Here is a 26727-nt window from a genome sequence, read left to right as displayed (position 1 = left end):
AATCTTAAATTCAGTTGTCTCCATTGATTTAATTTTAAAAAAGACATAAAAATCCATCAACATTGTATATACAATTTTGTATGCAATCCATCCATCCATCCATCCATCCAAATTTATTTATTTATTTATTTTATCAGATTTATAATAATAATAATAAAATTTTATTTATGAGTCACCTATCTGGCCAAATTAACCGTCACTCTAGGCGACGTACACTGACACAATGAAATACAATATAAAACCAGAAAACCACATTCAATAATTAAACTAAACAGCATTAAAAGCTAACCCATCCTAGAAATCCCATAGGACTGCCGGAACAGCCAGGTCTTCAAGGCCCGGTGGAAACCTATCAGGGAGGGGGCATGACACAGATCGAAAGGAAGGGAATTCCAGAGGGCGGGGGCCACAATCGAAAATGCCCTCTCTCTGGTCCGCACCAGCCTAGCTGTTTTAACTGGTGGGACCGAGAGAAGGTCTTGTGTGGCTGATCTTGTCGGGTGGCATAATTGGTGATGCTGGAGGTGCTCCTTTAGATAAACTGGGCCGAAACCGTATAGGGCTTTAAAGGTCAACACCAACACCTTGAATTGGGCCCGGTAGACAACTGGTAGCCAGTGTAGATCTACTAACACGGTGATGGCTGTTCTTAATCAAACGTGCCGCCGCATTCTGTATCAGCTGTAATTTCCGGACCGTTTTCAAGGGTAACCCCACGTAGAGTGCATTACAGTAGTCTAAGCGGGAGGAGACCAGAGCATGAATCACCTGTGGGAACAGATGGGCAGGAAGGTAGGGTTGCAGCCTCCATATCAGATGAAGTTGATACCAAGCCGCCCGGCTCACTGCCGAAACCTGAGCCTCCATGGACAGCTGGGAGTCAAGAATGACCCCAAGGCTGTGGACCTGGTCTTTCAGGGGCAATTTTACCCCATTAAACACCAGGTCTATATCTCCCAACCCTCTCTTGTCCCCCACGAGCAATACCTCAGTCTTGTCAGGGTTCAATTTCAGCCTATTCTTTCCCATCCATTCACTTACGGAGTCCAGGCACTTGGACATGGTATCCACAGCCAACTCTGGTGAGGACTTAAACGAGAGATAGAGCTGAGTGTCATCCGCATATTGGTGACACTGCAGCCCAAACCTCCTGATGATGGCCCCCAGCGGCTTTACATAGATGTTGAATAGCATGGGGGAGAGGATAGAACCCTGTGGCACTCCACAATTGAGAGGCCAAGGGTCTGAAACCTCATCCCCCAATGCCACCTGTTGGTGGCTGTCTGAGAGATAGGAACGGAGCCGCAGTAAAACAGTGCCCCCTATTCCTAATCCCTCCAGGCGATCCAAAAGGATACCATGGTCGACGGTATCGAAAGCCGCTGAGAGATCCAGGAGGACTAGGAGACTATATTCTCCTCTATCCAACGCCCTCTTCATATCATCCACCAGGGCGACCAAGGCTGTTTCAGTTCCATGTCCAGTCCTGAAGCCCAACTGGAATGGATCTAGATAATCTGCTTCATCCAAGTGTGTCTGTAGCTGTTTGGCCACCACCCGCTCAATCACCTTGCCCAAGAATGGTAAATTAGAGACTGGGTGAAAGTTATTTAACTCTTGGGGATCCAAGGAGGGCTTTTTCAAGATGGGCTTTATTACTGCCTCCTTGAGGGCTGATGGCATTGCACCCTCTTCCAAGGATGCATTTACCACTGCCTTGATCCCTTCGCTCAGCCTCTCTTTGCAGCTCATAATGAGCCATGAGGGGCAAGGATCCAGCAGACAGGTGGTTGGCTTCACAGTAGAGAGCACTGTGATGTTCCTATATATTAGTGTATATATGGTAAGTGCTGGTTGTTTAGAGTATACATGGTAAGTAGTGAAAGAGGAGGGGGAGTGAATGGGCAATAGAATGCTTGATGATTGGCTGAATGTTTAAAATGGCTGACAGTATAAATGAAAGGATGACAGGTAAATCTGGGTGAATGTGAGGTGGTGAATTGTGGAATATGGGGGGAGAAGAGAAAGAGTGGATTGCTTGGTGGGGTTTAGAGAGTTGTTTACCAGGAGGGAGGTGGAGTTCGGATTAGTATTGAGTAAAACCATATGCTTATGTGCCTTAAGAAGAAATCTTGTTAATCTTGTTAGCTTTGTTATCTGTAATAAATACTTAATTTGGTTTACCAAAGGCCTGATCCTTGGCTGGGGTTTCACAGACCAGAAGGGAGGGTAAGGTAATGACCAAGGCTGAAGGGGAACTGTAACAAATGGTGGCAGCGGTGAAGAGAATAACAATACAGTATTCAGAGTCTCTGGGAATACTAGTATTGGGACGTTACTGGTGGTTGCCTAGCAGGGGGATCTGTTGAGATCTGTGCTAGAGCGGGGAGAGAAATCATAAGAGAGAGCGGTCCAGACTGGTGGAGTCCCTGGTGGTGCCTAGAGACAGGCAGTAACCACGAGCAGGTAGGAACCTAACAGGGAGAGCCAGGGAAGGACGCCTCACAAGCACCTCGTCCACTTCCTCAGCGAGAAGAGGCTGAAAACGATCCCACCGGACCAGGATGCAACTGGCCGACTCTAGCTCGCTTCCTGTATCCACGGCGTACGGAATCATGCTCTTCAGGCGCTCAATTTTATCGGCAAAGTGTTTAGCAAATATGTCACAATAATAAATAATAATAATAAAAATTTATTTGTGAGTTGCCTATCTGGCCGAGTTAACGGTCACTCTAGGCGACGTACAGTAACATAATAGGTACAACATATAAATCAAACAATAATTAATAATTAATCTAAAACCAATTTTCCGGTCCATAACATCCTAAAAACTAGTCCACCCCAGAAATCTTATAGGCCTGCCTGAATAGCCAGGTCTTCAGGGCCCAGCGGAAGACCATCAGGGAGGGGGCATGTCAAATGTCAAGAGGAAGGGAATTCCAGAGGGTGGGGGCCACAATCGAAAATGCCCTCTCTCTGGTCCGTACCAACCTAGCTGTTTTTATTGGAGGGACCGAGAGAAGGTCCTGTGTGGCTGATCTTGTCAGGCGGCATAATTGGTGATGCTGGAGGCGCTCCGTCAGATAAACTGGGCCAGAACCGTATAGGGCTTTAAAGGTCAACACCAACACCTTGAATTGGGCTCAGTAAACAATTGGTAACAACAAGAGTCTTTAGAATACTCCATGGGTTCCAGAGCAACTAGACCGACCAGGCTTCAGACCACTTGGAACAACTTCCTGGTTATATCCCACCCCTCCTCCCAGTAGGAGACCATGGCTCAAATATAAAATGCTGGATCAGTGTACATTTTAAGACTTAAAAGCATAAACAAAATAAAAGGAAGAACAATAGTAAAGCATCTTCAATATTATGGACAAAATGGCTGTGGAAGTCTGTGTGAATAAGAAGATTTTAAGCAAGTATCTAAAGCATAGCACCATAGATGCTTGCCAGATGTCCAAAGGCAGGGAATTCTACAAAATAGGTGCAGTGCTACTAAATGCCCTGCTCTGGGTGATCATGGACCAGAGCTCAGAGGCATGTGGCGAGTTAAAAGTGCCTCTCTTGAAGACTGCAGTGAGCAAGCAGGTACGTATGAAAGAAACAGTTCCTCAAATAGGTTGGTCCCAAGTTGTTTCATTTCCCTCTAACTATATCATTTTAATATGGTGAGTTCTCCTACAGTGAGTTTACACTTCCAAATGCCACCTTTGGGGAAAGGGTGAGATAGTAATATTATTATTAATAATAATATAATATTATTATAATATAAGCTGCACACATTTTGAGAAATATAATTTTAAAATACAACTTCTCTTCTAGAGGCATTTGTTCTGTGGGTATATCATTGTATCTCGCTGGATTCATCACTGAATCTCTTCTAATTCATTCATCTAGCTAGTTTTGTTTGCATTTTAGCCCTGTCATCTACAATTTCAAAGAGCAGCCCATTAATCTCTGTTGAAGTCCTCAGAGTAGGGAAGCAAATATACCCAACTAACACACAGTAGGCATTTCTCTCTCATTGTATGTCAATGAACTTTGTCACTGATTAACCTAGAGCTGTGCTTTGCTCAGGTATTTTTACATTTCCACTGCACAGATATAACACTATACTATGCTGCTATGATAGACTTCATTTTACTAGCTATGTTCAAAAGAAAATGCATGACATGACTTAAACTGTAATCCAATACACACTTACCTGGGAGTAAGTTCCATTGAACCCAATGGAGCTTATGTTTATTATTTATTTATTTATTTATTTATTGCATTTATATACCTCCTCATAGCCAAAGCTCTCTGGGCAGTTTACAACAATTAAAAACATTAAAAAACAAGTATACAAATTTAAACCATACCAAATTAAAACCCATAAAAACCAATGGGCAAGTTAAAACACATGCTCTTCAAATGCTGTTAAAAAATGCCTGGGAGAAAAGGAATGTCTTGACCTGGCGCTGAAAAAATAACAGTGTTGGCGTCAGGCGCACCTCATCAGGAAAATCATTCCATAATTTGGGGGCCACCACTGAGAAGGCCCTCTCCCTTGTTGCCAGCCTCTCACCTTCTCTCAGAGTAGGCACCCAGAGGAGGACCTTGGATGTTGAATGTAGTGTAAGGGTGGGTTCGTGTTGGGAGAGGCATTCCATCAGGTATTGTGGTCCCAAGCCATGTAAGGCTTTATAGGTTAAAACCAGCACCTTGAATCGAGCTCGGAAACATACAGGCAGCCAATGCAAGCATGCCAGAATTGGTTTTATATGTTCGAACCGTCTGGTCCCTGTTACCAATCTGGCCGCTGCATTTTGCACAAGCTGCAGCTTCTGAACCATCTTTAAAGGAAGCCCCACCTAGAGCTCATTGCACTAATCTAACTTGGGGGTTACCAGAGCATGGACAACTGAAGCCAGGTTATCCTTGTCCATACAGGAGCGTAGCTGGGCCACCAACTGAAGTTGGTAGAAGGCACTCCATGCCACCGAGGCTACCTGAACCTCAAGTGACAGAGATGGTTCTAGGAGAACCCCCAAGCTATGAACCTGCTCCTTCAGGGGGAGTGCGACCCCATCCAGGATAGGTTGGACATCCACCATCTGGTCAGAAGAACCACCCACTAACAGCATCTCAGTCTTGTCTAGATTGAGCCTCAGTTTATTTGCCCTCATCCAGTCCATTGTCGCAGCCAGGAAACCAGTTCAGCACATTGACAGCCTCACCTAAAGAGGATGAGAAGGGGAAATAGAGCTGCGTGTCATCAGCGTACTGATGGCAACGCACTCCAAAACTCCAGATGATAGCACCCAACGGTTTCATGTAGATGTTGAACAGCATGGGGTACGGAACTTACTCCTGTGGAACCCCATACTGGAGAATCCATGGGGCTGAGCAATGTTCCCCAAGCACCTCCTTCTGGAGGCGAACCACCAAGTAGGAGTGGAACCACTGCCATGCAGTCCCTCCCACTCCCAACTCAGCCAGTTGTCCCAGAAGGATACCATGGTCAATGGTATCGAAAGCTGCTGAGAGATCAAGGAGAATCAACAGAGTCACACTCCCCCATCTCTCTCCCAACAAGGGTCATCATACAGGACAACCAAGGCTGCTTCCGTGCCAAAACCAGGCCTGAAACCTGACTGAAATGGATCCAGATAATCGGTCTCATCCAAGAGTGTCTGGAGCTGGCCTGCCACCACTCATTCAAGGACCTTGCCCAGGAATAGAACATTTGCCACCAGCCTATAGTTATTAAGATTTTCTGGGTCCAGGGAGGGTCTCTTCTGTTTGAGCAGACATGTATAGATTGCAGCCTAAGTTAAGGTTTGAAATATACTAATTCTGGAGACTAATTGAGTTGAATTTAATTCTCTGCTTTTTGTTTATTAAGTCACCATTACTATTGTAGACCCTCCGTGGCACAGAGTGGTAAGCTGCGGTAACGCAGCCGAAGCTCTGCTCACCGGCGGAGTTCGATTCCAACGGAAGGAGGAAGTCGAATCTCCGGTAAAAGGGGTCGAGGTCCACTCAGCCTTCCATCCATCCGTGGTCAGTAAAATGAGTACCCGGCATATGCTGGGGGGTAAAGAAAGGCCGGGGAAGGAACTGGCAATCCCACCCCATATATATGGTCTGCTTAGTAAACGACGCAAGACGTCACCCTAAGAGTCAGAAACGACTCGCACTATTTTATTGCGGGGACACCTTTACCTTTTTACTAATGTTACTTTCAAAGTGCCAGTTTCCCCCTTTATACAATTATTTGATGAAGTTTTCAAGAATGGTTAGACTGGGGAGGGACTGTGAACCCCTAGGGAGTCTATGAATGGGCTTCAGGCAGGCAGTGAATGGGGTGCAAAAAAATCAATTTCCAATGCAATAAAATCAAGTTTGTTTATGGGGGTCCACAGCTTTCATCAGGTTTTCAAAGGGGTCTGTGACCCCAAAAAAGGTTAAGAACCACTGGATTGGATCTTTATAACCCTAGCCATAATGGAATTGTTATTATCTAGTTTAACTCCATGAACTGAGGAGGAATTAGTCTTTAAAAATTAGCTCATATGATAAAAGAAATGCAACCCATGATTATCCAGACTGTAGGAAATTGAAAGTACTAAGTAATGCTGTCACATCACCCCAACTTCCCTGAGTCCTGGACTGTGAGAAGGAAGATCCCACCAAAAAAGAGATAATACTGAGGTGGATGGACGTGGTAGTAGGCAGCTTCCTATGCCCTTATAGTATACAATATTCCTAAACAGACCGCCAGCTTGCTTTTATGAAAGCAGCACACATGGGAGTTCAAGGCGGTCTCCCAGCCAGACACTAACCAGACTCCACACAGGAATTGTTTCATTGGAGGCAAACTTTGCTACAATCATCCAGGAATTAACAGCTCTATAACCGTCCGCCTAAGGTGTTGTGGATGTGCCTCTCCTCATGGAAGCCGGTTTTAGGAGGTACAAAAAGCAATCTGCAAAGCCTTGTATTTGAGATATGCCCCTTACTGTCCTTGCCAAGTGGTGCAGTGCTTACAGTGGGACTTCCTCCCAGATAAAAGTAATCACATTGATTTCCAATCTACATACTAAGCTGGGGCACTTGTGTGTTACAAGCACCCATAATTTTGAAAAGCCAGTGGGCACTATGGGGCATGTAATTAATTCATACTGTTCAGCATGGTTTTGCAGATATTCTGTGAGGAAAGTTGACTTTCTTTGTAGTAATAATAAAAAGGTGTTTCTATAACAGTGAATTGTTTTTGCACAATCAGCTGGAAGCAGAATTAAAATATTGTTTCCACACTGCATGTATATACTAATAACATCCAAGAATGTCTGTCCCCATGATTATCATGTCTGCTTAGAAGCAGGTCCTGTACAAAAATCTCCTGCTATGTTATTTAATCACTTCTTACTTACAGCTTTGCTTGTATTATTGCTGCCTGTTCAGCGTGACAGCAGTATGATTTATTCAGTTCCTGTTTCCTGCAAGAGAGGGCTTTCATTGCTGATTTCTTGTCATTTTTATTGCAGTGTAGCAATATTTCACAATTTACACACAGAAAAAATGAGAGGAAAGCAATAAATAAAAAAACCCCACTGCTGAAGGAGCAACTAAGCAGTCTGCAGATGTATGAATGATCTGTCGTTATCAGATAGACAGACACAAAAGGAACATGGCACACAAGCACACAGATGTTGGTGAACTTGCACAGCACAAGACAAAGGGACAAAATAAATAGATAATTCACTGATGTTACATTCATTTTGCTGTAACTCAACGTTTCTATTGAACTGTTTTAATACAGTGACAATTGCACTGCCATGGTACATCCTCTTGAGTAGATGGCTAAGGGCTGCCATTTCCAGAAATGCAAACGAATGAGCTTTCACAGTCCCCCTTTCTCTAATTTAGTGAAGGAAATAAACTTGGTAAGAGCAGCAAAACTATACATGACACTCAATCATGTAGAATTTTAGAAGCACAATCTCCTTTCCTTTTATATATCTAAACTGACTGTAACTGCTTCAGTATTTTCTGCAGCTGACACTACTGAACTTCCATTTTCAATGCCTTTCTTTTCATTATATTCCTTTATAAGTAACAGTCTGGACATTTGACAGATAAGCTATAAAAAAATCCATCAGTGCAGTCAAAAACACAGGAGTGGAACCTTCCTGTGTTTATTAGCTTCATGCATGATTACAGATGGACCCAAAAGAAACCATAAACAAGGTTGATCATGCTAACATGGAATGTGCTGAAAGGGAAAATTATGTAACCTTGTGCACAAAAGTCCTGCAGTGATTTAGAAACTGTTTTCAAAGCTAATGTTGATTTTTGCCCTCCCAGCTCAGTCATTCTCATTACATCTCTATGGAATAAGTACATTATTAGTCTCGTTGTACAATCAGACTGACAGACTGCACTTCCCCAAGGCAGCAAAGTAAGCCTACAGTTTATCCATAGCTGACTAATGTTAGTAGTTTTGTATTCCAGATCTTTGCCCTTTCGTCCTGGGGGTGGGTGCTGTTTTTACTGGTGGGCATGGGTATAGTGGGTATGCTTGTGACACTATTATATCTCTTGTTTAAATTGCTGCTAGCTGTCCTGAGCTTCTCCTGGAGGAAGGGTGGGATAAAAATTGAATAATAACTAAATATTTGATCTTACAACTTACAGTACAAGCCTACAGTTGTCTACTCAGGTAGGCATACTCCCAGGCAAGTGGGTATTATGATTGCAGCCTTAGTACTTACAGTGGTCAAACTTGGGACAATGTGTCTACTTCTAGGTTTGGAAGGATTTGTCAGTCACAGTTCTCTCAATGACCACATTGACACCATACTTATATTCCACTTTAAACAGTCATAGCTCCCCCAAAGAATCCTGGGAAATGTAGTTTTTGAAGGGTGCTGTGAGTTGTTACGAGACCCCTGTTCCCCTCACAGAGCTACAATTCTCAGAGTTCTCTGGGAAGAGGGACTGATTGTTAATTTGGTGTGAATGTGACCAATGTTTTATTTTTCCAATCTTAAATTCATTTCTGCAGCACAATTTGGCTTTCAATGCAAATTAAATTGAACTGAATTTCTCCCCTATCTCTAGCCTATCTCTATACACATCCCTCCATGTATGCGAAGTTGCTCCTCCCAGATTTGCTGACTTTTTAATTTATGTAGGTCACATGATTCAATTCTCTTGGCATGCACAGTTTCTTGGCCCATAGCAAATATATGCTTTGTGTCCACTACCAAGTTTCCTCCTTCTAGAGTTTTGTATCACACACATTCACATGATTCTCTGCAAGTTCGGCAGAAGGGTTCTTATTTATCTCACTGTGACAAAGTAAAAATAACTGTGCAGCCTTTTTCTTCTCTCTTTCAAAAAGTTGTATTTGAATCAGAAATGGTTGAAGGAAATGCTGTCCTACTTCTTCCGACAAGCTCTGGATTGTGAAAGCCATCTAATGAGGGAAGAACTGTCAAAAGTAGGGCCACTTATATCGAGATCAGAGGTGAACATGTAAAAACCTGTCTTGTCATTAGAGGGGGTTACAGTGCCTTTGATCATTGCTGAAAATGGGAGGTTTGTGTGTGTGTGTGTTAGAGTAGATACTATGTCGAAAACAAAAAAGATTAAAAAGGGGCTATTTTATTTACAACTGATTTATACTTTTGCCTACAATATAAATGCAACATTCAGCTGGAAAGCACCATATCTGAGTAACTAAAAAAAAAGTGGGAAAGCAAGTATTAGTTCTGTTTGAATCTAGGTCTTCGCTGTATGCATTCCACAATCACTGAGCCCTACCCGTAAACTTTCTTATTTTAAATCTTATTCAATAGCAGTTGTGTTAAAGGATGCATAATGAGCATGTATTCCTGATTGGCTGTGCCAGCATGTGTGTCCATTGATTGATATCATTATACAAGCTGTAAATAGGAACCAATTGTACAATATGATTGCTAATTGGCTTTCCACTTTGGTGTATATGCCTCAGCTCTTCATGCCCTACCATGGCCACAATGATTTGTCTGTTCCTCTAGATTTTTTATCCAAAATGTTGTGTCTGTCCTTTGCCTTCTGCCCAGTTCACTACTCCTTAAATTTTCTCTGCCATTTCATTTGTAACACAAATGAGTTCTAGCATTCCTTATTTTTTTCCTTTAAAGACTAAAAGGGGGGTTTCAATTTAACGTGTCAAACAGCAACTACATAGAGGACCCTATCTGTAGCAATCAGCTGATTTTCACATGAGACAGGAGACGCAGTGTGCAGGGCCAGCACCAGCCAGCCCTGGCTCCATGGTGCCAGAGCGCAAGCCCTCGATATAGGCCACGCAGGGCTAATAAACCCACCTGCGCATCCCACCTACCTCTTATCGCATCCGCGCACAGTGCACACATCATTTGCAGGAGCGATAGAGGTAGGTAGTGGGGCATGTGTGACCAGCACTGACTGTATGGGGGGGAGGTGCCTGGGAGCTCCTTCTGTGTGATCTGTGGCAGGGTCAGGAGCCGACACTGCTGTGGATTGCAGAACGGGAGTACTACCCTCCCACCCTAAGGAGGGCCCCCTCTGGGCTGCAGGGGCCCTCAGCCAAGGCTGTGATATTTTCGTTTTCTAGATAGAGAGAGGCTTTCCATTACAAGAATGAACACCAACTTTTCTCAGAGTGTACACAGTGCTTCTGTCTGTTAGACAATTACACTATTTTAAAAGCAGACCATCCCCCTGCCCCTACTGATTGGGAGATGTAATCCAAAATGCAGCACAGGGGATGTCTGCATTTCCTTATTGTTGTGTATCAGTTGGTCGAATGGTATTTCATGGTAATATTACAATAAATACACTATATCGTATATTTCAAGTACACTAAACACTTCATGTACCTTGTGTCCAATAGTTTTTGTGAGCAGTATTCTGCATAAGAAGGGAGCACTGAGACCAACACCATAGTTTAATGCCTAAAATCACCCAGTGAATCAATGGCTGATGTGAGATTTGAAGACTTTTTGGTTTAATGTTCTCATGCTTAATTACTAAGGTGGGCATCCTCACCTGGCATCCTGAGGTAGCTGTCAGGGGCCTGGCACCCTTGCAGGGCCCACTGCTGATGAGTGCCCTGACCACTCCCCTTGATTTTTTTTTCCTGGCCTGGCACCCCGGCAGCACCAGATGACTTTTAATTCTCCACAGTGCCCTTGCCTTAGCGTTATTCTGGGGCATTGCAGAAAATTGAAGGGCTGGACAGCTGTGTCTAACGTTAGAGTGCTGCCACCCAGCCCACTGACAGAGGAGGGACCCCATAAGAGAACACTTACTCAGGATCCCCTCAAAGCTGGAGCTGTACCTGTTAACTACTGCGCTACATCAGCTGATTACAAATATAGCTCAGTAGTAAATCAGGCGCTTTGCACACAGAACTTTGAGGTCAAATCACTGGCAGCTCCAGGTAGGACTGGGAAAGGCCCTTCTCTAAAACTCTGGAGAGCTACTATCTGTTAATGTAGACCATACGAAACTAGATGAACCAGTGAACTGGTTCATCGGCATGATTGGCACAAAAGGCTGGGGCATGCAAATTACAAAACAATTAAGAAAACCCCGAGTCATAGTGAAAACATGCATTTGACAGATTGTGGTCAGTTGATTGATTGTGATGCCTGCCATAAAGCTAAAATGACAATGCACAGTTCGTTATACAGAGCAATCATGCACACAGCCTTTATGTGTCTGCGCCTCAGCACCGAACGCAGCACACCCTGCCTGATTGCTCTGTATAACGAACTGTGCATCTTTCAGGCTTCCTTGCATGCATACCTCACCCCCTCTTTTCACAAAACATTTGTCCTTTTCTAACACCACATTAAACCCAATACTGGCTAATTTTCTGACTGACAGGATATTGTTGGACAATTCAGGGACATACAAAACATCTGTAATAATTCAGGCTCTACACAGGTGTTAGTAACTTAACTGGTTTATTTACAGGATCTCTGGCAGCATGACTATCTGCCCAATGGCTTCCCTAACTGAGCTGACGGAAGTGGTCTCGGAGGTATTGCTGAGATCCCCCAGACTATTAGTACTGGGGGATGTCAACATCCATGCCGAGGCGACTTTGTCTGGGGCAGCTCAGGACTTCATGGCTTCCATGACAACCATGGGCCTGTCTCAATTTGTTAGTGGTCCAACACATGTATCGGGGCATACTCTAGACCTTATTTTTGCGACTGGACATGGGGATAGTGATCTGGATGTGGGGAGTATTACATCTCTCCCTTTGTCATGGACAGATCACTGCTTGTTGAAGTTTAGACTCTCAGTAGCCTCTTCCCTCTGCAAGGGTGGGGGACCTATTAAATTGGTCCGCCCCCGGAGACTAATGAATCCTGAAGGTTTTCAAAGGGCTCTGGGGTTTTTTCCAGCTGACAGGACTGGTGCTCCTGTTGAAGCTCTGGTTGATCTGTGGAATGCGGAGATGACCCGGGCTGTTGACACGATCGCTCCTATGCGCCCTCTCCTGTGCAGAGCTCATACAGCTCCTTTGTACACTCCAGAGCTGACAGCGATGAAGCAAGATAGGAGGCGGCTTGAGCGGAGATGGAGGCGAACTCCCGACAGATGCAATTATGCGCTGGTTAGTGCTTCTACCAAGCTATATGTAAGAGCGGTGAGGGCGGCTAAAAAACAGCATTTGGCTGCCACCATCAATTCATCTCTCTGCCGCCCAGCGGAGCTTTTCAGAGCTGTCCGCGGGCTACTTCAGTTACGCCCGCAGGACACGGTAGAACCATTGATGGCTCGCTGTAATGAGTTTGCTGAGCACTTCCAGCATAAGATCTCATGCATCCGCTGGGACTTAGACTCTCAATTTATAGCAGCTGATCCTAGCGAGGTGTCCGGAGCACAGTCTTGTCATGTTTTATTGGATGAGTTTCAGTTGGTTCAGCTCGAGGACGTGGACAAGGTGCTTGGACTGGTGCGTGCAACCACTTCGATACTTGATCCGTGCCCCTCTTGGCTAATAAAAACTAGCAGGAAAGGAACAATTGGCTGGGCCAAGGAAGTGATAAATGCCTCTTTACGAGAGGGAGTGGTCCCTGACTGTCTGAAAGAGGCGGTGGTGAGACCACTCCTGAAAAAACCTTCCTTGGACCCAGAAAGCTTCAACAGCTACAGACCAGTAGCAAATGTTCCATTCCTGGGCAAGATCTTGGAACGTGTGGTTGCCGGCCAGCTCCAGGCGCTATTGGATGAAACCGATTATCTAGATCCATTTCAATCGGGTTTTAGGCCTGGTTTTGGCACTGAGATGGCCTTGGTCGCCCTGTATGATGACCTTTGTCGGGAGAGGGACAGAGGGAGTGTAACTCTGTTGATTCTCCTTGATCTCTCATCGGCTTTTGATACCATCGACCATGGTATCCTTCTGAGGAGGCTCACGGAGTTGGGAGTTGGAGGTACTGCTTGGCTGTGGTTCCGCTCCTACTTGGCAGGTCGTCTCCAGAAGGTAGTGCTTGGGGAACATTGCTCGACTCCATGGGCTCTCAAATGTGGGGTTCCGCAGGGGTCGGTTCTGTCTCCCATGCTTTTTAACATCTACATGAAGCCGTTGGGTGAGGTCATCAGGAGTTTTGGAGTGCGTTGTCATCAGTACGCTGATGACACGCAGCTCTACTTCTCCTTTTCATCCTCCTCAGGTGAGGCTGTTGATGTGCTGAACCGTTGCCTGGCCGTGACAATGGACTGGATGAGAGCTAATAAACTGAGGCTCAATCCTGACAAGACTGAGATGCTGCTGGTGGACGGTTTCTCTGATTGGATGGTGGATACATACCCTATCCTGGATGGGGTTACACTCCCCCTAAAGGACTGGGTTCAGAGCTTGGGAGTCGTTCTAGACTCTTCCCTTTCACTTGAGGCTCAAGTAGCCTCGGTGGCACAGAATGCGTTCTACCAACTTCGGTTGGTAGCCCAGCTACGTCCCTATCTGAGTAAGGAGGACCTTACATCGGTGGTACATGCTCTGGTAACCTCGCGTTTGGACTACTGCAATGCGCTCTACGTTGGGCTGCCTTTGAAGACTGTTCGGAAGCTGCAGCTAGTACAAAATGCGGCTGCCAGATTGTTGACAAGGACCAAGCGGTCCGATCACATAACACCTGTTCTGGCACACTTGCACTGGCTGCCAATATGCTTCCGGGCCAGATTCAAAGTGTTGGTATTAACCTATAAAGCCTTATACGGCATGGGACCACGATATCTGTTGGAACGCCTCTCCCAATATGAACCCGCCCGCTCACTGCGTTCTGCTTTGAAGGCCCTCCTCCGGGTTCCGACTCATAGGGAGGCCCGGAGGGTGGTGACAAGATCTAGGGCCTTCTCAGTGGTGGCCCCCGAACTGTGGAACAGTCTCCCCGAGGAGGTACGCTTGGCGCCGACACTGCTATCCTTTCGGCGCCGAGTTAAAACCTTCCTCTTTCCCAATGCATTTTAACTGAAGCTATTGATTTTTCATTTGTTGTAATTGATTTTAGACTGTTTTATTGTTATATGTTTTTATTGTATTATATTGTGTATCTTAGTATTTTTGTTGTTCACCGCCCAGAGAGCTTCTGCTAGTCGGGCGGTATAAAAGCTTAATAAATAATAATAATAATAATAATAATAATAAAATATCTACAGGCCTGCATCAATTTTCCCCAAGATGAGAGGGAGTAAGGAGGCTGGACTATATTTAAGCAGTGATGTAGTCATGCCAGGTCATGCCAGGTCATCATCCCCTTCCTTTTTTACAGCCAGGTCGCTATATCTCCAATGTCCTATGAGCCAATCCGCACGAAAGAGGAGCGTGTTAACCACTGAGAACAGTGTTCTCACTTGACTCCTTGCATTTTCATGCTGGAGGCAACCAAAGCAGAAGGGGGTGAGTAAGCCACAGAGAAGACCACACACCTTTCCTTTGGCTCCTAGAGAACATCTGTTGTGAAAGAATGAAGGTGCAAGAGATGAGCGAGCAGAAAGATGAAGGAAAGTGGGAAAGGAGGTAGGTTGGATTGAGCTCCATAACTCATTTTTCTCCTCCAATACCCAAAGTAAACGTGCCTTTGATTGCAACATTACAGTCCATTCCTATGTATTCTTCGAAGTAAGTCCCCCTGAGTTCCATGGGGGCTTATTTCTAAGTAAATGTGCCTTGGATTGCAGCCTTACAGCCCATTCTTATGCATCCTTATTTGGAAGTAAGTCCCACTGAGTTCAATAGAACTCACTCCTTGCAGGACCAGGTGCTGCAGGCCCATGGAATTTGCGCCTCATGGACAAACACACAAAGGATTTGTGTGTGTGTGTCAGACAGATCAAGAGGGTGAGAGAGAGCATAGCTGACTCTCTCTTTTTGTTTGTTAACACAGATACCAATTCAGGAGCAAAAGGCAGGATGAGGGAATGTATGGTTTCAGGGCCGGCCCGAGACATGCCAGGGCCCTTGGGCACAAGCCTGCCCCAGGCCCTGGCTCTCCCCTTCTGCTATTTGTGGCAGAATCGCTGCCGCAGATCGCATTGCAAGAGCTTTGGAACCCCCACCATTCCCTTGCTTAACGTACCTTTCTCAGCTGTTCTGTGGCTGCACACGCAGCGTTGCCCTTAACCAAGATGGCAGCAAAGGTTTCCCTAAGGGGCTGAAGCCTCTGCCGCCATCTTGGCTCATGGCAGGGATGAGCATGCGTAGCATGCATGCATGCTATCAGCGAAGATGGCGGCAGAGGCTTCTGCCCCTTAGGGAAATCTTGGCCGCCATCTTGGTCAAGAGCAGCACTGCATGTGCAACAGCAGAACAGCTGACAAAGGTAGGTTAAGCAAGGGAATGTTGGGGGCTCCAAGTCTCTCACCGTGTAATCCACAGCAGCAATCCTGCTGTGAATCGCAAAAGGGGAGTGAAGGGGCCTCTTAGTGGCCCGTGTAGCCCCAGGGGCCTCAGCCAGGGCCCCACCTGGCCGCCCTTTGGAACTGGCCCTGTATGGTTTTGTTCCAGCCCAAAGCCAGGAGGTAGAAAGGGAAAGAGGGGAAAAAATAAGATGTGTCTGTATCTGTGTTTGGTTCAATCTAGCTGGGTGTGAGTTGGATGTTTCTGTTGGGGAGTGGTGGAGTTATGTTACTGTAGATCTTTCACCTGCTGATCTTAGGCTAACAATGCTACATTCAGTGCAAGATCAGGGATTGTATATCAGATGGAGGAGGTCAAAAGTGATTTAAGATATACAACAATTCTGTTCAGATGCTCATGCTGGGATAAATTAAAGATTTAAATAGTTTAAAATCAAGCACTGTATTCACTTGTTGTGGTTATTTATTAATACTTCATAAAAACTACAGCATTTTTTTCTTTTTCATTTTTGAGCAGAAAGGATTTGAAATCCCCACTTAGCCATGAAGTTCACTTGGTGCCCTTGGGCCAATCATAATCTCTTAGCCTAATTTACTTTCAGAGCTTGGAAAATTTACTTTTTTGAACTACAACTCCCATCAGTCCAATCCAGTGGCCATGCTGGCTGGGGCTGATGGGAGTTGTAGTTCAAAAAAGTAAATTTTCCAGGCTCTGTCTACTTTACAGACTCATTGTGAAGATACAGGAGGAGGCATAAAATGGCTTCAAAGGAGGACTTAGTGCTTGCGGCAGATTTTACCTCCTTTAACCAAAGTGATGCATCTTTATAAAGGAAGGGACATTTTTTTCTCCACTCCCACCCCACTTAGTACACTTCCAGGCTTCAGCCAATCTGGCATGATTACTGTGTGTTTGCATGCATAGGTTCCAATTGTTTTCAAGTGAGCTTACTCCCAGGTTGGTGTGCACAAAGGGTCCTCTCACCATGAACTCTTCTCAGGCCCTTCCTGACAAGAAAGCTTAGGCTATAATACTGTACCCACATACCTCGGAATAAGCCTCATTAAACACAGAGACTTACTTCTGAGTAGACATGTATACCAAGGGATTTTGTGTTGTAGAATCTGCAGAAAATAACTTATAAGGAGTACTTGATCTCAAATGGAGATTGCAAGGTGACAGAAGCTACTAGCCAAGTGCAGGGGAGGGGAAAACAGCAGCTCTAGAGGACCCCAGGGATTCTTGGTGTCTAAACAACTATCATCAATCACAGAAACTGAAAGCTTATTTTTATTGTATAATCTTAGAAGGGGGCATGGCTGTGAGGGGTGTAAGTGAGCATGGCATAACTACTACGCAGGGAGCCTGCACTTCTAAATTTGCCACTGCACTACTGTGTCTTAAGTGAACAGTACATGGTTAATTCACTGTGGCTGAAAGCAGCCAAATGTTTATTCGGGATTTTGATAAAAGTTTATATTATAGTGATCTGATTGGAATGATTGCTTCCCAGGTGCTGTGCTGCTTGTGGTTTGTCGTTGACTCCATGGCATGACCAACCTGATCTATGCACGGGGGGATATTGAAGGGATATTAAAATGGCCTTAGCAACAGCAATGCAAGACACAGATTTCCTGATGGATATCCCCAGGGAGTGTAGCGGCCTCCCTTGAGCTAGCCAGGAGGGCAAAGTAGCAGCAAGTCAACAGAAGTATTGTCAGTTAGAGAAAAAAAATATGTTGAGCACACACTATTCATCCGTCTGAAGGCATTATTGCTACTGCTACAGCTATTACTGTGTGTGTGTGTGAACTGCCTTCAAGTTGATTCTGACTTATGGCAACCCTATGAATAGGATTTTCATGGTTTCTCTGATCGGATAGTGGATATATACCCTGTCCTGGATGGGGTTACACTCCCCCTAAAGGAACAGGTGCGTAGTCTGGGAGTCATCTTAGACTCTTCCCTCACACTTGAGGCTCATGTAGCCTCGGTGGCCCAGAATGCGTTCTACTAACTTCGGTTGGTAGCCCAGCTACGTCCCTATCTGAGTAAGGAGGACCTCACATCAGTGGTACATGCTATGGTAACCTCGCGTCTGGACTACTGCAATGCGCTTTACGTAGGGCTACCTTTGAAGACAATTCGGAAGCTGCAGCTAGTGCAAAATGCGGCGGCCAGACTGCTAACAAGAACTAAGCGGTCTGAGCATATAACACCTGTGCTAGCCCGTTTGCACTGGCTTCCAATATGCTTCCGGGCCAGATTCAAAGTGTTGGTACTTACCTATAAAGCCTTATACGGCGCAGGACCACGATATCTGTCGGAACGCCTCTCCCGATATGAACCGGCCCGTACACTACGGTCTACTACGAAGGCCCTCCTCCGGGTTCTGACTCATAGGGAAGCCCGGAGAGTGGTGACAAGATCTAGGGCCTTCTCAGTGGTGGCCCCCGAACTATGGAATGGTCTCCCCAAGGAGGTGCGCCTGGCGCCGACACTATCATCTTTTTGGCGCCAGGTTAAAACCTTTCTCTTCTCTGAGGCATTTTAATTCCTGTTAATTCTAAATTATTATATTTTGATTTTAGACTGTACAGTTTTTGTACAGTTTTGTATTGTGATATACTGTATTGTGTTATTTTTATTGTATTTTTAATGTTCACCGCCCAGAGAGCTGTTGCTAGTCGGGCGGTATATAAGCTTAATTAAATAAATAAAATAAATAAATGGTAAGCGGTATTAAGAGGGGGGTTACCATTGCCTTCCTCTGAGGCTGAGAGGCAGTGACTGGCCCAAGGCCACCCAGTCAGCTTCAGCTGTGTGGGGATTCGAACCCTGGTCTCCCAGGTTGTAGTCCAACACCTTAACCACTACACCACACTGGCTCTACAGCTATTATTATATACTGCTTAATTCCAAGATGATGTTTAAGCAGTTTACAAAACATTAAAAATTTATACATTGTTATAATACAGAATTAAATATATACCATAATTGAATTACACAACAAAGCAATCTTATTAAAACATTAAAATATGGACATTGAGGATTAATATGAAATAAAACAATCCCATTAAAACAGCACAGCAATTAAAACAGGAGAGTCGGGTCAAGAGATTAAGGGAATGTCTGTGTAAAGAGGTGCATCTTCAAAAGCCAGTGAGGGAGCGCATCCCAGTGCTACCAGTGAAAAAGGCTGTCTATGTGTCACCAGAAGCCAATAACCATCAGGCCATGAACTAATGGGATGTAGCAGAGTAGAAGGTTTCCAAGGTTTGCCATATTGCATTAGGAGTCTCACTAAATAAAGCAAGTCTGTGGCTCTGCCATCAAAGACAGGCAAGCAGGAACTCAGGCAGGCAAGGACTCATCCTTAGCTGGGTCAGGATTATATCCTCAGAGGTATGATACCTAAGGAGGTAGGAACACATTAGGGATGGAAAGATCTGCCAAATTCAGTTCTCTTGGTTTCTCATTTTCCAATCTTAAATTCAGTTGTTCATATTTCTGCACCTTTTAAAAAAAAAAGACCTCATAAAAATTCTTAAGCATTTTGGTGCAAATTTCTCTTAATAAAGCCATTTTTGTAGGCAGTTTTAACTAATGCCTTTTTTGTATGTTATTTTCACTCATGTAGTCATTTTCATGCACACTTTCCCCTAACATATGCATTTTTGTAAACATTGTTTGGTTGGCTAACTGCTTTGCAAAATCCAAGTAAGTGCACATTTCAAAGGATGGCTGTGTTTTGGTTCTCATATTGTTTCAGAAACTGAGAATGTGATAGATTCTGCTTGAAACGTGAACTGAATCAAATTTCTCGCCCATCCCTAGAACACATCATTATATCAACAGTACCTGATTGGTTTTAAGTTGATATACAGATTACTGGCACATGAATTAAATCTCATATGTAGTACTGAGATGTAGAATGCAGATTTTTTTTTCAGATCTGGGTCTGGTAGTGCCTGGTTGGGAGACCGCTTGGGAACCCCATGTATGACGCCTTGGTTCCATGGTGAAAGAAAGGTGGGGTATAAATGAAACAAACAAACAAATAAATAAATAAATAATTGTTAAAACTTACCTCTCTTCTAATCACATGAAAAAGCACCTCCGGCTATTCTTGCCTTAGCTAGATTTAAAAACAAACAAACAAAAGCCCACTAGCTCTCCTGTGACAACTTTGCCCTGGTATATTGTAGCATAGGGCCAAGCCGATGAAGTACAACAGTGTGTGACTCAAGGCATTAATTCTGCTATTGGTCTGGCTGACAACAAACTCTGATTGGCTGGAGATTCTAGGCAGCTGGGAGTTAACTGTCAGTGGGGAAGATGATTGAGATTTGACAGATGGAGGGAGAAATTGTTCTGAAGGAGTTTTTCCCCTTTGTAAGCCTGTAATTAAGACAAACCCCTGTTTTATTTCTTCTCATAATATACAGCCACAAGAGTGGCTGTATACTATAGCTAGCATGGATTTTTCACATTCTGCAATGTTAAATTGAAAATACCCCCCATACCATTCTGATGTTTCCCATAAGCTCATTTCAAAATAAAACCTAACAACATTTATAGCTCTGAACTCAGAAACGCTTGCTTAACAACCCTCTACATTTTCATGGTGATACAACAGTCAGAGAGAATCAAGAATTCAAAATGTAAAATGAGAAAAAAATCCAGACCTCTGTTGGACGTTTTTCTGTCGGGGTCTCAAAATTGGTTGAAATTCATTAAAAATCAGCCATGTTCACAGAGTACCTGTAATCCTATTACTGACCCCATACCCTGACCGTCATCTTCTGCAGTTTAAAAGTTAAAAAAAAGTGCCTGGCTGATTTTTAATTAATTTAAGAGCTATAACATTAAATTCAATTATATGTAAAACTGGCCACGGGGGAGAGGAGGAGAGGGAGGGAAGGAAGATTGGAGTGAGCAGGGGAGGAGGAGGAAGGAAGAGGGGAGGGGAGGAAGAAGGGGGGAAGGGAGAGAAGAGGGATGCTCAGTAAGAACCAACTGTCAGTGTTCTAAAAGCCACATTCACAGCTGCTTGGCTTGTCTAATTAGGGGGGCACACCCACACCAGACCCTTCTTTCACTTTAGACCATCATGGCTTCCCCCAAAGAATCCTGGGAAGTGTAGTTTGTGAAGGGTGCTGAGAGTTGGTAGGAGATTCCTATTCCCCTGACAGAGCTCCAGTGGCCAGACTGGTTTAACAGTCAGCCACTCTAATTGAAGCTCTGTGAGGAGAAAAGGGCATCTCCTAGCAACTCTCAGCACCTTTCACTAGCTACACTTCTCAGGAATCTTTGGGGGAAGCCATGACTGTCTAAAGTGAAAGAAAGGTCTGGTGTGGATGAGGCCAGTGACAGCTTTGGTTTAAATTTGGGTGGGAGACTACAACTACCAGCTGTAGAATAAAAAGGTGGAGGAAACGTTGAAAAACAATGATACTGTTCACAATGTTTTCCTTTTAGAAAGAAAAGGGGCATTCTCTCTGCCCAGTGCCCATCTACCCAATCTCTTCCCCTCCCCTTCCTGCCCTCCTCCTCCACTCCCTGCCCCTCCCCGAGGTCAGATTCACCTATCCTAAGCATGATTGCACAGGAGTAAATCCCACTGAACTCAAAAGCATGCAAATGATCAAATCTGCCCTCCCCTCCTCCTTCCTCCTGTCCCCTCCCTCCTGCCCCTGCCCCCTTCCCCTCCTCTCCTCCTCCCTTCCTCCTTCCCTCTCCCATTCCCCTCCTCCTCCCACATGGTCAGTTTTACCTATCCTAAACATGATTGCAAGGGAGGTAAATTCCATTGAACTCAACAAGCATGCAAATGATCTGGCCTGCCTTTCCCCTCCCTCTCCTTTCCATTTCTCCTCCCTTCTTCCTCCCTTTCCCCCTTTGTTCTTCCTTCTACCCTGCCCAATCCAGCCCTCCCTCCCACTTCTCCTTCTTCCTCCCCATGGTCATTTTACATATGCTAAGCATGATTGCAGAGAAATAAATCCCACTATGCTTAGTAAGCATGCAAATGATCAAACTTGCCTTCCTCCTCAGCAAACTTGCACAGGATCCCATTTCTTACTTCCCAGATTAAAAAGCAGAGAAATTCACTAATAGGCAAAAAAAAAAAAAAAACCCTCTTGCGGATTAAGAATATACCTATAGCCAACAGATATTTCTATGAAACTTTAAAAAGCAGGGAAATTGGGCAGCTATAGTGAATGCACCAGGGGAGCAGGAGACCTGACCTCCTCTCTGACATATTGGACTGCCCTACACATTTGTCAAAATGCAAACACAATTTTGGTCGGTCTTTCACAATCCAATCCACTTCCTGTGTAGCATGGAAGAATTTGGTAACATGTGCCTCTGAGCATATGGCGAGTGGTAGCAACACCTGTAATCAGCCCAAATAACAGAAACAAGACATTTGTTGTGCTGATCTTGTTTTAGAAGGGAAGAAGCAACAATATTAAGACAGTGGATATAGTTCAGATAGTCACTTTAAATATGTTTGATTTACTTTGTAATTTTGGTGAAGTTTCCTATAGTAAATCATTTTCTTTTGCTTCTTTTTCTGTGAATATGTGAACTACAGCAACACTATGCAACACTAAAAAATCTTCAAAAACAATTGTGAAATAATGGCACTGATTATTCTGCAGAATAGTTTCCAATGGACATGAGGAGTGTCTCAGTTCACAGAAACAAAACAAAAAAACAACATTGGGAGATGAAATAGATTCTAGCAAAATTCTAGGTGTGCTCTATGTTTTTAATTGATCATGCCCACCTTTCCTTAAGCGGAGTGGTTTAAACATAGCAGGCTGCACATATGCATCTTAGGTAGGTCAAGTTTGTTTTTCCCCAACAGCTAGATTCATTGCTTAACTAGCAACATATTGTAATTAGTCTAATTTTATATCAAACTGCAGTTTCAGATTCAACTGTGAATGCACCCCAAATAGAAATAGAACCTAACCTCCAGTTTGAAACACAAAAGAATGTATTCACTATCATATGACATTGATCAATAAAAAGGCTTTGAAATTAATAAAAACAAATTTAACACAGATTTCTAGGATGAATAATGAGAGAAATATAATTTTCTAGGTTAGAGTCTCTGTAGAAACAGTAGTAACACAAGAAAGAAGCAAAGTAAGAAGAACACCAACAAACATACAAAAATGTAATTCTCCATCTTTCGAGATGGCAGGTACTGCCACCACTCACCATATGCTCAGAGGCACATGTTGCCAAATTCTTCCAAGCTACACAGGAAGTGGATTGGACTGTGAAAGACCAACCCAAATTGTGTTGGCATTTTTACAAATTTAGGACAGTACAGTATATCAGAGAAGAGGTCAGGTCTCCTGCTCCCCTGGTGCATTCAGTATAGCTGCCCAATTTCCCTGCTTTTTAAAGTTTCATAGAAATACCTGTTGGCAATAGGTATGTTCTTAAACTGCAAGGTTTTTTGCCTATTAGTGAATCTTATACTGTTCTTGTTCAGTTTACCTCAGTAGAATATTTTTTCCTTTCTGTCTGGACTTAATCTGGTTTGTTCCAGTCACTCTGCTAACCACTGACCCATATACCTTTGGGTGGTGTCATCCAGTGAATTCTATCCTTTTTTATTCTTTCTAGTACTGACGTTGATCTCTCACATAGTTGAAAGTGGTGTTGCATTACAAACCTATGCTTTAAATATCCAGTGTATGTTTGTGTCTGTATGTTTTATTCTGACAATTTGTAATAAAGATATTGTTGTGCGCCACCCCAATCTCCAAGCAGTGAGATTTACTGGGGTCCCTGCGCTTGCCCTGGGTTTGGTTTCCTTGGGAAGAAGGTCAGCGGAGACTGTGGTGTCTATATGAAATGTGGTTTATTTACACACATTCCAACTTGAGCTTAGGATGGAGGGATTCAAGGCATCAGCAGTCCAATATCCAGCTTTTCCATCAGGGTTACAGGAGGCATCCTAAAGCCATGGTGCAGAGAGCCAGTCTCCCAGCCTTTCCCAAACACACTGAAAATACAAGCCTCTCCTTGGCCCCAGGAGGGGGGGGAAGGCTCTCCTGAAGAGTTTCAATGAGAAAAGGGTCTCCCTGGCCCATTCATCAGTTGATGGGCACCTGAAAGACCCATTAACCCACCTGGCCACTCTATTAGCTTAACAAAGAAGCTCATCTGACCAGCAGAGTGACTTTCTCACACCAGGCACAGGATTCCAAATCAGAGGCTAGAAGGGGACTCATAGGAATTATCCATCTCAACCCCCCAAACTCACAACAATATTTTCTTTAAAAAGAAAAAACTGAAAACTTAGATGTTCCACAGTTTCTCTTGGCAGCATTTTTGGAGAATTTTTGTAAAAAAAACCCCCATTTCTTCTGTTATTCACTATAAATTTATTCTGCTTTAATTTTAAGCATGTTCTCTGTCCTTCAGAAGTGGGGCTGAGCAATTTTCCTTTATGGCTTTATCTTTATAGCAAACTTTATGGCAAAGTCACACATTACGAGTCCTGAGACAAATTGATTTCTATAACCTGTCCTGAAGATGTGAATTGATTTAAATTACTGTCAGCCTTATTAAATAATTTCAAGCACTATAAGCCTTAGAAACCACAGTGTGCCCACTGCAAACTGACCAGAAAGTCGGTGTGTTTATATTATATAATTGTATCAGTCAATACAAAACAAGGCTGTTTCATTATATTAAAGAATTACAAGTATTATTGCCCAGATAGTTTTGACTGACATTGGGTTATGTTGACCCAAATGCTGGAGCTTTATAATAAAACTTAATTATCCTCAGAAGACTCATATAGCTCCAAGGCCACATGCACGCAAAGCCCCAGTAATGACAAGCACAAAGTATGCCTCCATCAATCAACTTATAGAGTTGTCCTAAGCAGTTCCCCACAAATCCCCTAGAACAGGAAATTAAAGTAATGAAAAGAAAACTTGATGGTGAATAATGAAATACCCCCAAGAAAGGTTCAGGTTGTAGAGCCTCTGGAGCTTTTCCTTAATAAGACATTAAATCCTATACTCAGCAGTGTACATCTGAATTGGCTGGTTAGTTCAAATCAGTATATTTAACATTTACTGACACTCCCCCTTTCCCCAATTGCTTCTTGGCCTTTTGCCCTGTTAGAGTTGCCATTAATGACACAATGCTGCAGTGGCAGTAGAATCCACAACTGGCAGAAATTTCCTTCAAAGTAATTTAAACCCTCTAGGTCTAGCAGCCCTATGCATTGAATTCTTGATCTCATGCAGAGATCCTTCTTCACAAAGATGTTTGCAATATCACTCCCCCTTATTGTGTTCATATAGTTATAGCTTTTTTTTGTAAGTATGTGAGGTGCCTCCACAGGTCCATCTCTTGTTAGTTCCTACTTCTCTCCCTTCCTTTTCACCCCATTCCTTTTAGTACACCCGCCATTCACACGGGGCTCCTGTTTCTTAGTCCTATGTGTAGATTTTCAGCCATATGAGCTGTTGGATTCCTAATCCTCAGTCTTCTTTTCTATGATTTCTTCTGAGTCCTTAACCCTGCCCCTCAGTGCTACTCCTGCATCTTACCCACAGCTTGTAGGAGGTTTTAATTCCTGCCAAACTGACAGCTTTCCCTTCCTTCACAAAACCTAGACTGCGCATATTCTTACATTCTTTTTTTATTACCATGACAAGTATAATACAATACAAAGTCAAATTCCTTTATTTGTATTAGCCACAAACCATTGCAACTGGACTACACAGAGAAAATAGAAACCAGATAAATAGCTTGCTCAAATTACCTGACTAAAATTAATGGTTACAGAATCCATCAGTATAAAACAACTAACAAATTAATGAAAATTCTGGGAAGTTATCTATGTTGTATTGACAAGCATAATACAACATAGATAATAACTTCCCAAAATTTTCGTTAAAAATTATCTTAAAATAAAATTATGTTATCTCTTCAGAACATACTATTTCCCACATTGCTTTCTGCTTCCCATAATTGGGAAATATATAACGTTATAAATAATTGCTCAAGAGTTTGCTAAACAAAACATGCAAAAGGATATTTAGGCTACAGTCCTAAACCCACTTACCTGGAATGAGCCCCACTGAATTCAATAGGACTTACTTCTAAGTAGACATTATGAGGATTATGCTGTTAATCCATCTGAAGGGGAAAATGACTATTGTTATGCTTTCATGTAGTATTTCACTCATGACAATATTTTTTAGAAAATAAAATGTTACAAATTCTACTGAACAGATGGGCTGGTGTATTTCATTTTTTAAATAACAAACAACAACAACCAGTGCCAAACCATTGGTATTATATTATGATAATTGTATGCTTTTAATAATTTTAGAATAACCTACAGCCTAAAAAAGAAAAGGTGTGGCACTAGAAACTTGCTAACTTCATTCAACCATTATTGGATACTGGGGGGGGTGATAGGAACTGAGTCCCAAGAGCATGGTCTTGGTCTGATCATGGCGCCGGTGGCTGGAGGTGTTTAAAGTATTCTGTAGCTTTTGCTGAGATTTGCCTGCAACTGGTAAGACTCACTTTCGCCCCAGCTAACAAATTCAGTTCATAACATTCTTCTGAGGTCGTACATACCTCTGGAAGATTAGCGGAGGAAGTTTCCTGCCAGTGAGTGCATGGAAAACAGCCAGATACTGGCAAAACGCCAGAGCCCTATCTCCGTCCTCTTTGTTATGGAGAAGGAGCAAATTACAAAGACAAGAAGAGAGTGTAACTGACATTCTCTCCCTAACTGAACAGCGGGGGGCCTTCTCAACTGACAGTTA

The 26727-nt window shown here is 43.6% G+C and overlaps 1 long non-coding RNA gene across 1 annotated transcript in view; it reads left to right on the top strand.

Moving 5' to 3' along the window:
- LOC133365231 (uncharacterized) overlaps positions 1-26727 on the top strand; it is a 50660-nt gene that overhangs the window by 1154 nt on the left and 22779 nt on the right. The window contains exon 2 of the long non-coding RNA XR_009758136.1: positions 14811-15058. This is a non-coding gene — a long non-coding RNA (uncharacterized LOC133365231). The remainder of the gene's footprint in view (positions 1-14810; positions 15059-26727) is intronic.

The sequence above is a fragment of the Rhineura floridana genome, chromosome 10 (assembly GCF_030035675.1).
Source record: "Rhineura floridana isolate rRhiFlo1 chromosome 10, rRhiFlo1.hap2, whole genome shotgun sequence".
Classification (NCBI taxonomy): Eukaryota; Metazoa; Chordata; class Lepidosauria; order Squamata; family Rhineuridae; genus Rhineura; species Rhineura floridana.
This window is presented reverse-complemented; position numbering and strand designations above follow the sequence as displayed.